This window comes from Solanum verrucosum, unplaced genomic scaffold (assembly GCF_900185275.1).
Source record: "Solanum verrucosum unplaced genomic scaffold, falcon-dt-bn FXZP01000078.1, whole genome shotgun sequence".
Taxonomy (NCBI): Eukaryota; Viridiplantae; Streptophyta; class Magnoliopsida; order Solanales; family Solanaceae; genus Solanum; species Solanum verrucosum.
In genome coordinates this window covers 1,564,925-1,577,424 of record NW_026020150.1, presented here as the reverse complement: position 1 = coordinate 1,577,424, position 12,500 = coordinate 1,564,925, and positions in this window count along the sequence as shown.

Sequence of the window (12,500 nt, the reverse complement as noted above, 5' to 3'; positions counted from 1 at the left end):
CGGAAGACTTTAAGCATTAATAAAAGAAATCAAATGCACTTAAATCAACTGTCTCAAAATAATTTAAAATGTTTTAGGATTAAACATTCAACTAGCCGAAGTGGCAACTCGAGTCTTATAACAAAACAACTGAAATGCAAAGACTAGAGAACTATAGCTATCTGTCTATGATGCCTCTAAAACTACGAGGGATGTCGGGATAAAACCCTCAATTATATAAGCTTGAATTGAAAATATAAAAAGGAATCCTCCGGAAAGCAAGGAGGCTCACCAAAATAACTCTGAATGCTCAATTGGATCAACGAAACGCTGGATGCTGATCCCGGTTACTTGTATCTGCATCATAAAATGATACAGGCCAAATGGCATCAATACATTGAATGTGTGAGTATTCGAGGGGAAAACTAAACATGACATAAGCTTGAACTGAAAATCTGAAAAGAACACTTACCTTAGCTTTACTCGACTCATGGATACTCTACTCAATGCAGAATTAAACAACATTAAAGATGCAGTTTATATAAATGATTTAAAACAGTAGGTAGCAACTCAATGTATTGAAGAATACAATAATAACTTAATTTATATATAATAAAGTATAAAATCTATGGGAGTTTCTCTAACCGACAACTATGAGCTATGTGATGATACAACGTCCACCTACGCTGCCAGAACTGTACTATAACTTGTCATGATATAGAATTCCTCAAATAAGTGGATCCACTAGTCTATGAAAAAAAGCATTAAGGAATCATCTAAAACATATGGCCCTTTCTACCCATGATGGCTACATGGTTTATGGAGACTTGAGTTATTATGAACTCGTCCCCATATCGGTTCTCAATACTACTCCAAAAATATACTCAGTTCACATGTTTAAAAACATAATGCTTTCTCTATGGTTTGAGGTTATTACTCAAAAATCTTATCTCTTAAAAGCGATGGAACTCAAAACTACTCATGAAAACTCATATGGAAATCAGTTTTTCCTCTCATCTTAACTGTGAAAACATTTGCTCTTTGGGAGTACTTAGTCCAGATACATCATTTTAAAGAAATGAACTCGACTCTACTCTTTCTCAAACTCAATTCTTAAGTCTTAAAACAAGTTTAAAACAATTGTGAAAGACTTTTGAAAAGACTCTAAGAACTCTCTTGACTTGACTCTTAGCTGTACCTTGAATTTGAATTATGGATTAAAGGGTTATGATCTCATGTTATAGATGATCTCTCGATGTTTAAACGCACCTTAGAGTTTAGAAAACAACTAGAAAACATAGGTACGATATGAGGAAACTCAAACTGAAAGAAGTGGGAAAGGGTGGAGGACCTGGCGACCCTGGCGTACTGATTGGCGCAGGGCACCAGACCTTGAACTGTAGAAGCTAGGTTGGGGCGCACTAAGGAGACTGGACCCCATAGCCCATCCTACAGACACCTCATTCTAGCGCACTGAGTGGCGCAGTGCGTCAACCCCCTGCCCAGAAAACTTACGAAATTTCTTGTTCGTGTGAGTTAGGTGTGACATACTATTGAAAATGAAAGGTCTTTGAATTATCTTTCCAACGCCACCAAGTTTTCTAATTTTCGAGTTTGGATGAGTGAGATATGCCTTTTTGAAGTCAGGCTGTCATGTTAAGGAAAGTTACCCGAAAATAGTAAGGGGTATTTTGGTTTATTCCTTACCAAATCAGATTTAATTGGTTTTTAGTAAGGTTTTAAAGGTCTAATCCTATTAGATTCAGTTTTATAATCCTAATATACGCCTAGGGTTTTAGTTGAGAGTTCAAGAAGAGAAAAGAAGAGAAAAGAGGAGAAAAAAGGAGAAGATCAAAGCGTTTGTCGAGGTTCTTGAGTTTTGTTGCGGGTTTTCACCATGGGTTTAATCCCTAAGAGGTATGTAAGCTTCCATAGTGTTGGGTTCGTTCACCACACGCCAATAATTATTTATTCAGCGTAATTTCATACTTGAAATTTAAGGATTTAAGTTCTTGATGAGTTCTTGATAAGTGTTCTTGAAGTTTCCTTATCGATTATGTTTTGTTGTAAGATTCTACTTGGGTCAAATTCAAACGACCATATCTCTTAGTATAAAGAGTTACGTGAGCCATAACCTATCCAACTAAAGGTATTTGAATCTACTTTCCAACACCACCAATTTCGTGTCAATACAATTTATGAGTAAAGGTTATGACTATTTTAGTAACCTATACAGTGTTGTTACGAATTAGCCAATGGAAAAACATTAAAAAGGGTTGCTTTTGTTTTTTTACATCAAAGAAAACCCTAAACGAATTTATTAACTAACAAAATGCTCAAAACAATCAGATTTTTATCTTTTAGTCCATCATTCTCTTCTCTCTCAAACCCTAGGGCAAAACCCTAAGGAAAAATCAAAGTAGAAAACTCCATTCAAGATTCTTTCAATCTTTTTCATGATTCCTGTTCAAGGTAAGTCTTTCTCCAAGAATTCCATTCTTTTCAACTCAAATTCCTCCATACAATTATGAATCACTAATGAAAATCATAATTCTTGGCTATAGAGATTTGAAGAAACTTATTCAAGAATATCAAGAAAGGTTTTCTTGATCGTTTACCTTCAAGCTACTGTTTCAAGGCTTCTAATCAAGTTCTTCTTCAAGATTATTCAAGATTCTTCAAGAATCTTGTTCTTCTAGGTATGTAAGGCTATCATAATGTTGGACTAGTTTGTCCTCACATCCTACATCTACTTTCAAATCAGTAAAAGAGAAATCTAGGATTGTACGCCTAGATTTGAGTATTTCTTGAGATAAGTTGATTTTGAGTTCTTGAGTTCATGTTTCTTTTATAATTTTTATTCCTAATTATTTAGTATTGAGGAAGTAAGTATGAGAATGAGAAGACTCATATACATGAGTTCCATATTGTTATGTAGACCCTCGAGTAGAGTCGTTCATGCCCATAAATTCCGCATGAACTTCATACATTGAGCATCTTTGAGAGGAGTAGTATTTTCAAGTTCTAAGTCTTTGAGCATTGAGTTCCTAATTCTTTTGAGACATTATTCCTAATCATGGGACTATTACATGTTACCCATTTAGTCTTTAAGTTGAGTAGTTCATGCCCATAATTCTGCATGAACCCTATGAGTAGAGCAGTCTAGAGTTGAGTAGTATCATTGAGTCTTGAGTTCTGAGTACTGAGGCTCTTTATTCCTATTGAGATCCCTGAGTTGGGTTATTCATGTTCATAAATCCATATGAACCCTATGATTTGAGTTATAAATTTTGAAAAGTTTTTTAAAGCCAACACTTGAGTTCTTAAACTGAGTTTTGAGAAAAGAGTTTTCTAAAACATGATTAGTATGACAATCGAGTATGCCATGAATGTATGAGTAGTATGGTATCTATATATACCATCAATGTTTATGCAATATGACTTCCCGAGTCATCAATGATCATATTATAGTATGATTTTGAATTGTTTTTTTTGAGAAAGAGCAGAGTTGAATTCATTTTCTTTAAAATGATATATGGGAACTAAGTATTCCCAAGAGTAAATGTTTTCACATTTAAGATGACAGGAAACTGAGATTTCCAAAATAGTTTTGAGAAGTTTGAGTACCATCTCTTTTAAGAGATAAATTTTTCAGTAATTATCTCAAGCCACAGAAAGAGTTACATTTTTAAACATATGAGCTAGTTATATTTTAGGAGTAGTATTGAGCACCGATATAGGGGAGATTTTAGACAACTCACAGCCCTGATAAACTATGTAGCTAACGTGGGTAGAAAGGGTCATACTTTTTAGATGATTCCTTATTGATTTTTAGTATCGACTAGGGGATCCACTTAGTTGAGAGGTCTTATACCCTAGCAAAGTATAGGGTAGTTTTGTCTGCGTGGGCGAGACGCTATATCATCACATAGCTCATAGTGATTGTTGTTGGTTAGAGAAACTCCCAGAGAGATATTTTGTATTCTCATATACACAGAGTTTATTTTGTATTTTTATATATAAACAAAGTTTATATTGTATCCTTGCATACAATCTGAGTTATTATTGTATTTTTCAATACATTGAGTTACTTTCTATTGTTTTTGAAAGTTTTTCATATATTGTATCTTTTATTGTTGCTTTATCTTGAGTTGAGTATCTAGAGTTGAGTATCAAGAGTTGAGTATCTTGAGTTGAGTATTTTGAGTTGAGTATCATATCTTTGAGTTGAGTATCTTATTTTTTGAGTTGAGTAAGTTCAGAAGAGGTAAGTATGTTTCCTTTTTATCAAGTTCAAGCCTATATTTATGCTTTAGAATTTCCCTTACATGCTCGTACATTCCATGTACTGAGCCACTTGGCCTGCATCATTTCATATGTAGAAATAGGTATTCAGGGTCATCAACAGGAGCTTCGTTGATACCACATGGAGTTCGAGTTAGCGATGGTGAGACTCCTTGCTTCCGCAGGGTTCCACTTGTACTTTCAATTATATCAGTTGTTAGGATGTCGTAGGTCATGTCCCGACTTCCATATTTGTTAGTTAGAGGCTTCATAGATAGACAGTAGAGTTTCAGAAGTCTGTTTCATTTGTCTTGTTAAATGTTTTAAGGACTTGAGTTGCCTAGTTTTGGCTTGTTTAATATATGGTTATATTCTGAGTTAATTATTTGAGTTTCAATGAATTTTATTTTGCTTTAAGTTTTGTATGCTTAAGTTACTCTTCCGCTTGTAGTTAGCCAGGATGAGGGTTCACTTAGGGACCAACAATGGTTCTCAAGTGCCGATCACGTCTAGGGTGTAGGCTCGGGTCGTGACAAACTTGGTATCAGAGCCAGGTTCCAAGTGTCTTTGGGTGTCTATAAAGTCGTGTCGGTAGGATCTTATTTATGGTTGTGTGGTCTCCATTTCTATAAATGAGGGACTATAGACTTTTAAGAAAATTTTCCCTTTTTTTATATTCTTAATCGTGCAATAGAGCTATGGCATAGATATTTAATCATATTCGTGCGTTTGTCAGATTCATTCGACTACCCATCATACTAGAGGTGGTTGAAAAGAAAAGTCAGTCCTTTATGGATGAGTTATTCTTAGCAAGAGTCTTGAGGAAGTCATGTGACTCCAGAGGGGCTTTAGAGAAGTCCATGAGTGAGTTAAGTGTTGAGTTTCAGAGGAATGCACTCGTGTTCATATGAATTGTGTGTTTAAGCTAAAAGCGAGTTGTACACTTTTCCTTAAACCTTATTCAGCTGAGACCTTTAAGAGGATGGTATGTTTAGAGCTTTGGTAATATTTTCACCCGAAAAGGTAGCACGAGTTACGAAATTATGAGCAGTAGTAGTGAAAGTGCCTAGAGTTAGAGAAAAGTATGCAGAGGTTCAGTAATCTATGAAAGGGAGATAATGATGAGGCATGCTATGTTATTATAGTCATGCACCCAGTAAGTTATTGACGAGGAGTTTTCCCTTATGGGTAGACTAAGAAGTGATGAATTCTGAAGATCTCATGATAGGAGATAGAGTAAGAGTTGCTAGTCAAGATGAGATAAAGTATATATCTTTTAACCAAAATAGAATTGATGTCGATGTGCCATCATGTTAGAGGAGACTAAATATATGTGTTGAATAGAAGAACAGAGTATTCATGAGGTGATAGGCCCAAGCTAAGCTTATGATTTTCTTGAGAGGGTCATGATGTTTAGAAGGTTATAGAACTGATCAAGTAAGGAGGTATAGTATAGTAGGCAATCAATCGTATTGATATTCGAGTTTAGTAATAAACATTAAGCTTGAATTTGCGATGAGTGTCATGATAAAAAGAATGACAACATGAGGGTGATGATATTAGTGTTGAGACTTGATCTAGGAGACTTACCATAGAGTAGGTGAGGAATTGAGATGTTAGCTGCAATAGATATGAGTGGTACAAGTGACAGACCTTAACCTTTAGATAAGGTAGTGAAGTGTGGCTAAGTCACAAGAGTATTAAGAGGTACACCCGAGGTGGTATGTAATCAGACGAGGTTTCAATTAAGTTATAATTTTCCATTTGTGCCTAGATAGCATAATTGAGTTTTCAATGTGGAATAGGTCCATAACCATCAAGTCTTAGATTTAGACATAAGGGGGAGATGATAAGATAAGACATCAAGTCTAGTGTTGAGAATTTCCTAAAGAGCTGGTTAGTAGGACTCCATAGAGTTGTTATATTACTAAGCTTGAATATAGTAAGAGTAACCCGTTCCATACCCAATCAAGTCGTCATTCGAGGACGAATGATCCCAAGGGGGAGATATTGTAACACCCCAGAAAATATTTTCGAACTAAGACTCAAACCGTTCTTCGTAGTGAGTGAGATTTTATCAAGGAAATAAAAATTTCTTAAGTGTTAAGTTCACTAGATGTAGCACCTTGAGTTCCAAAAAGAACTAAACTGGAAATAGCAAAATTTGAAAATTTTCAAGTTATGCTTAAGATATGAGTTTTTGGTCAACTTCAAATGACCATAACTCTCTATACATGATGAGTTAGGTGTTCTATAAGATTGAAAATGAAAAGTCTTTGAATTATCTTTCCAACGTCACCTAGTTTGCTAATTTTTGAGTTCGGGGAGTGAGATATGCCTTTTTGAAGTCATGTTGTCCAGTTAAGGAAAGTTATCGGAAAATAGTAAGGGGTATTCTGGTCTTTTTCTTACCAAATCAGATTTAATTCATTTTTAGTAAGGTTTTAAAGGTCTAATCCTATTGGGTTCAGTATTATAATCCTACTATACGCCTAGGATTTTAGTTGAGAGTTCAAGAAGAGAAAAGAAGAGAAAAGAGGAGAAAATAGTCTAAGATCAAAGGGTTCGTCGAGGTTCTTGAGTTTTGTTGCAAATTTTCACCATGGGTTTAATCCCTAAGAGATATGTAATCTTCCATAGTGTTGGGTTCATTCACCCACACGGCAATCATGATTTATTCAACGTAATTTCTTTCTTGAAATTTAAGAATTTAAGTTCTTGATGAGTTCTTAATAAGTGTTCTTGAAGTTTCCTTATCGATTAAGTTTTGATGTAAGATTCTACTTGGGTCAACTTCAAACGACCATATCTCTTAGAATATAAAGAGTTACGTCATCCATAACCTATCCAACTAAATATGTTTGAATCTACTTTTCAACTCCACCAATTTTGCGTCAATCCAATTTCTGAGTAAAAAGTTATGACTATTTTAGTAACCTATACAGTGCTGTTACGAATTAGACGACAGGAAAACATTAAAAAGGATTGTTTTTGTCTTTTTACATCAATGAAAACCCTAAACGAATTTCTTGACTAACAAAATGCTCAAAAATATCAGATTTTCATATTTTAGTCCATCATTCTCTTCTCTCTCAAACCCTAGGGAAAAACTCTAAGGAAAAATCAAAGTAGAAGACTCCATTCAAGATTCTTTCAATCTTTTTCAAGATTCTTGTTCAAGGTAAGTCTTTCTCCAAAAATTCCATTCTTTTCAACTCAAATTCCTCCATACAATTACGAATCACTAATGAAAATCATAATTCTTGGCCATAGAGATTTCAAGAAACTAATTCAAGAATCTCATGAAAGGTTTTCTTGTCCGTTTACCTTCAAGCTAGGGTTTCAAGGCTTTTACTCAAGTTCTTCTTCAAGATTATTCAAGATTCTTCAAGAACCTGGTTCTTTCAGGTATGTAAGACTATCATTGTATTGGACTAGTTCGTCCTCACTCTCTAGATCTACTTTCAAATCAGTAAAATATAAATCTAGGATTCTACCCCTAGATTTGAGTATTTCTTGAGATAAGTTGATTTTGAGTTCTTGAGTTCATGTTTCTCTTAAAAATTCTATTCCTAATTATTGAGTTTTGAGGAAGTAAGTATGAAAATGAGAAGAGTCATATACATGAGTTACATATTGCTATGTAGACCCTCGAGTCGAGTCGTTCATGCCCATAAATTCCACATGAACTTCATACTTTGAGCATCTTTGAGAGGAGTAGTATCTTCAAGTTCTAAGTCTTTGAGCATTGAGTTTCTAACTCTTTTGAGATATTATTCCTAATCATGGGACTAATACATGTTATCCATGCAGTCTTTGAGTTGAGTAGTTCATGCCCATAATTCTGCATGAACCATATGAGTCGAGCAGTCTAGAGTTGAGTAATATCATTGAATTTTGAGTACTGAGGCTCTTTATTGCTATTGCGATCCCTGAGTTGGGTCGTTCATGTTCATAATTCCACATGAACCCTATGATTTGAGTTATAAATTTTGAAAAGCTTTTTAAAGCCAACACTTGAGTTCTTAAACTGAGTTTTGAGAAAATACAGATGAGTTTTGGGAAAAGAGTTTTCTAAAACATGATTAGTGTGACAATCGAGTATGCCATCAATGTATGAGCAGTATGGTATCTAGTTATACCATCAATGTTTATGCAGTATGACTTCCCGAGTAATCAATGATCATATTATTGTATGATTTTGAATTGTTTTTTTGAGAAAGAGTAGAGTTAATTTCAGTTTCTTTAAAGTGATATATGGGATCTAAGTATTCCCAAGAGTAAATGTTTTCACCTTTAAGATGAGAGGAAACTGAGATTTCCAAAATAGTTTTGAGAAGTTTGAGTACCATCTCTTTTAAGAGATAGATTTTTGAGTAATTATCTCAAACCACAAAAAGAGTTACATTTTTAAACATATGAGCTAGTTATATTTTGGGAGTAGTATTGAGCACCGATATGGGGGAGAGTTTAGACAACTCACAACCCCTATAAACCATGTCGCCAATGTGGGTAGAAAGGGTCATAATTTTTAAACGATTCCTTAATGTTTTTAGCATAGACTAGTGGATCCATTTAGTTGAGAGGTCTTATACCCTGACAAAGTATAGGACAGTTCTAGTACCGTGGGTGAGACGTTGTATCATCACATATCTAATAGTGATGGTTGTCGGTTAGGGAAATTCCCTTAGAGATATTTTGTATTCTTATATACACAAAGTTTATGTCATAAGTATATACTGTATTTAATAGTCCATAGTTGTAACATGTCCTTACTAAGTTGGCGTTAGTTTTTGGTTGTGGAATCAGTTTATTATAACCTTGTAATTTTTGGGTTAAATAATCCTGGTTGGGTTCTTGGGTTGTAGTAGATCTGGGTTTAAGATTTAAAAATGTTTGGATTTTGTATATATTTTCTATATAGGTTCACGTAATATGGTTATATGTCCTTTTGTCATGGTGTAGGCTATCTGCGTATGTAGAAGTTTGTGGTTCTATAGTCAATATGTTTTTTTGTGTTGGCCTTGGGGTAAATGGTTTTTCAAATATCTGGTTTAAGTTTGAGTTCTGCTTTCTTTTTACTTAGACTTATGCCTGAATATTCTATAATATGTATAAATTTTTCTAATAATCTTATATGTTCATCTTGTGTTTTGGAATATAGTAATATATCAGATTAAAATGAACTACGAGTATTTGCAATATTGGATAGAATCTATGGAAGACATAAAACTATTAGAACAATTAATGGAGGAAAATTTATATATGTACCAAAGAACCCAAGATATGTTATACCTAGAATATATCATAAATAATATTAAAGAGATATCAAGATTAAGACATTTGTTAGTTGAGTATCTTATTCTTGAGTTGAGTTGAGTTGAGTAAGTTCAGAAGAGGTAAGTATGTTTCCTTTTTTTCAAGTTCATGCCTATGTTTATGCTATAGAATTCCCCTTACATGTCCGTACATTCCACGTACTGAGCCATTTGTCCTGCATCATTTCATGATGCAATTATATGTATTCAGGGTCATTAACAGGAGCTTCATTGATACCATATGGAGTTCGAGTTAGCTATGGTGAGCCTCCTTGCTTCTGGAGGGTTCCACTTGTACTTTCGATTATATTAGTTGTTAGGATGTTGTGGGTCTTGTCCCGACTTCCATATTTTTCAGTTAGAGGCTTCATCGATAGACAATAGAGTTTCATAAGTGTGTTTCATTTGTCTTGTTAAATGTTTTAAGGACTTGAGTTGCCTAGTTTTGGCTAGTTGAATATACGATTATATTCTGAGTTAAGTATTTGAGTTTCAATGAATTTTATTCAGTTTTAAGCTTTGTATGCTTAAGTTAGTCTTCCGCTTGTAGTCAGCCATGAGGGTTCGCTTGGGGACCAGCAATGGTTCTCGAGTGTCGACCACGTCCAGGGTGTAGGCTCGGGTCGTGACAATAACGACATAAAATGATACAATTTATCTAAACATTGCATTCATTAAAATAATACAGTACCATACAATACAATATATTACGAAACAATACATAAGAACCATCCAAATTGACATTATGTAACACCTAGGATTTGGAAAGGCAGGAAATTCAGTTTTTAAGAAATCTAGTGCCAGTTTCTACGGTGCCATTCACGGCTTGTGGAACGACCCATGGACCGTAGGTTAGGTCTATGGTTGGCCAGGCAAGTCTTCCCGAATTGTCAAGTTCCAGTACTTTTTCAACGGTCCAATAGGACGGACGTCGTTCAATGCACGAGCCGTAAATAGGTTTTGTAGGTGAGTTCTAGACTTGTGGAGATTTTGAGGTAGAAATTTGAGAGCCACGATTGGGACCCACGGCCATCGATTGGACCACAACTTGTGGGTAGATCCCGTCGTTGGGGGTCCTGATTTTTGAGTCTCTAACACCAAATGACGGATGACTAGGATGGTCCGTTAGTGGAACCATATACCGTAGCTCGTCAACGCCGTTGTGTCGGTACTTATTTTTTAGGGCCTTTTTGGTCTTTTCCTAATTATTCTAGCCTAATGCTATATCGTTTTGGCCTTCACCAAAACCCCTATATAAGCGTTTTAACCCTCAAATTTACATAATTAAAATCATTCTCTCAAAATCCTTAAAGAAGAACAAAGTCTTCCTCTCAAAAATATTTCTCTCTCCAGAAAGCTTGAAGAAGAAGGAGTCAACATAGGGTTTCATGCCAAGCCTTCAATTCCACCATTGGAAGGCAACCTTTTGGCATTGAGGTATGATTTTTTTTCATCCATGGAGCCTTTTTCTCCATGGAGTTCCTAAATTCTCCCATTTACAAAGTTAGAAATCCCCAACTGAGTTAGGGTTTTTCATCCATGTCATGGGTTCTTTTGAATGTTGATTTATTTGATTGATTTATGAACTTTTATGAATGAATTTATATAATCTCATGATTCTAAGATATTCCCCATTTACCCATGCTTAACCCATGTTTTCTAGATATTGATGATTGAATGTGGGTTTTAAACTATGAAAGGTAAATTATGCAATTATGCATGTTCTTATGAAATTGATGAGATGATGTAGATTGCTTTGAGAGTAAAAGCCTATATGTTGTCATTGTAGTTAATTGTTGTGAAAGGATTGCTCACATAACTACCTCATGCATGAATGTGAAAGGTTTTTCTCACATAAAGGATTCTAAGGTTGAAAGGTCTTCTCACCTAAAATGAATCAAAGATACGGAGATATTTAATGAAACCTAGCTTGGATTGGCAAGATGACGTGCCCTTCCATGGATAATAAGAACAAGTTAAGAAAATGACTATTCCATGGGAATTATGCTTAGCACCGAGAGGATATTGAGATGGGAGCTATACCGTTAATAGAGATCGGGTTTCTAGAAACAATCTTATAGATAGACATTAGCTAGTGGATCCACATAAGCTAGAAGTTCATGGTCTTACCTTGGCAAGTAGGACACCCCTTTTTGGTATGGGGTAGACACCAAATTTTGTGTTGATAGCTCACATGATTTTATATGTCGGTTAAAGGTATATGTCCAACAATAATGAACTAAGGTTACTTCAAGAGTATCTTACACGTGACTTAAGATGATGTCTATTTGCATTAACCATGTTTTATGACTTATGTCTTCTAGTTCTTTTACATTCATGATTTAGCTTTGTTATTGCCCTTTATGAAAATGTCCCTTTTTTCATGTTTTCAAATGTTTTATGCATGACTATAATACTTGGTACATATTTTGTACTAATGCATACTCTTGCCTACATTTCCCCAAATGTAGGGTTCGACAATCAGGGTTCCCAGTTTCGTGGCTAGAGTTCTTTGAGGAAACTCCAAGCTTTTGTGAGTCCTTATGCTACGAGGACAGAACATTTATTATTTTTAGTTTTTCCTTACTTTCTGTTTTTGAACTTGATGTATGGGGCCACGTCCCAATAAACTCTTATGTGCTAGATGGCTTTGAGATGATGTTTAGATTTCTGCTTTTCTCTATAAAACTTTGCTATATTGAAACTGCCTTTTAAATATCTTTATTCTACTATCTTGGATGATGAATGCTAAGTGACTTGTATGGGGCCTCTCGGGGTCTGATGTTCCATGTTACGCCTAGGGGGATACCTTGGGTCATCACACATTGTAATATAGCAAAACTAGAACAATTAAGATCCTAATAGAACAAAACTCAAAGTGACTTCTTTTAAGAAATTCATCAAACACTTGGGGCACAA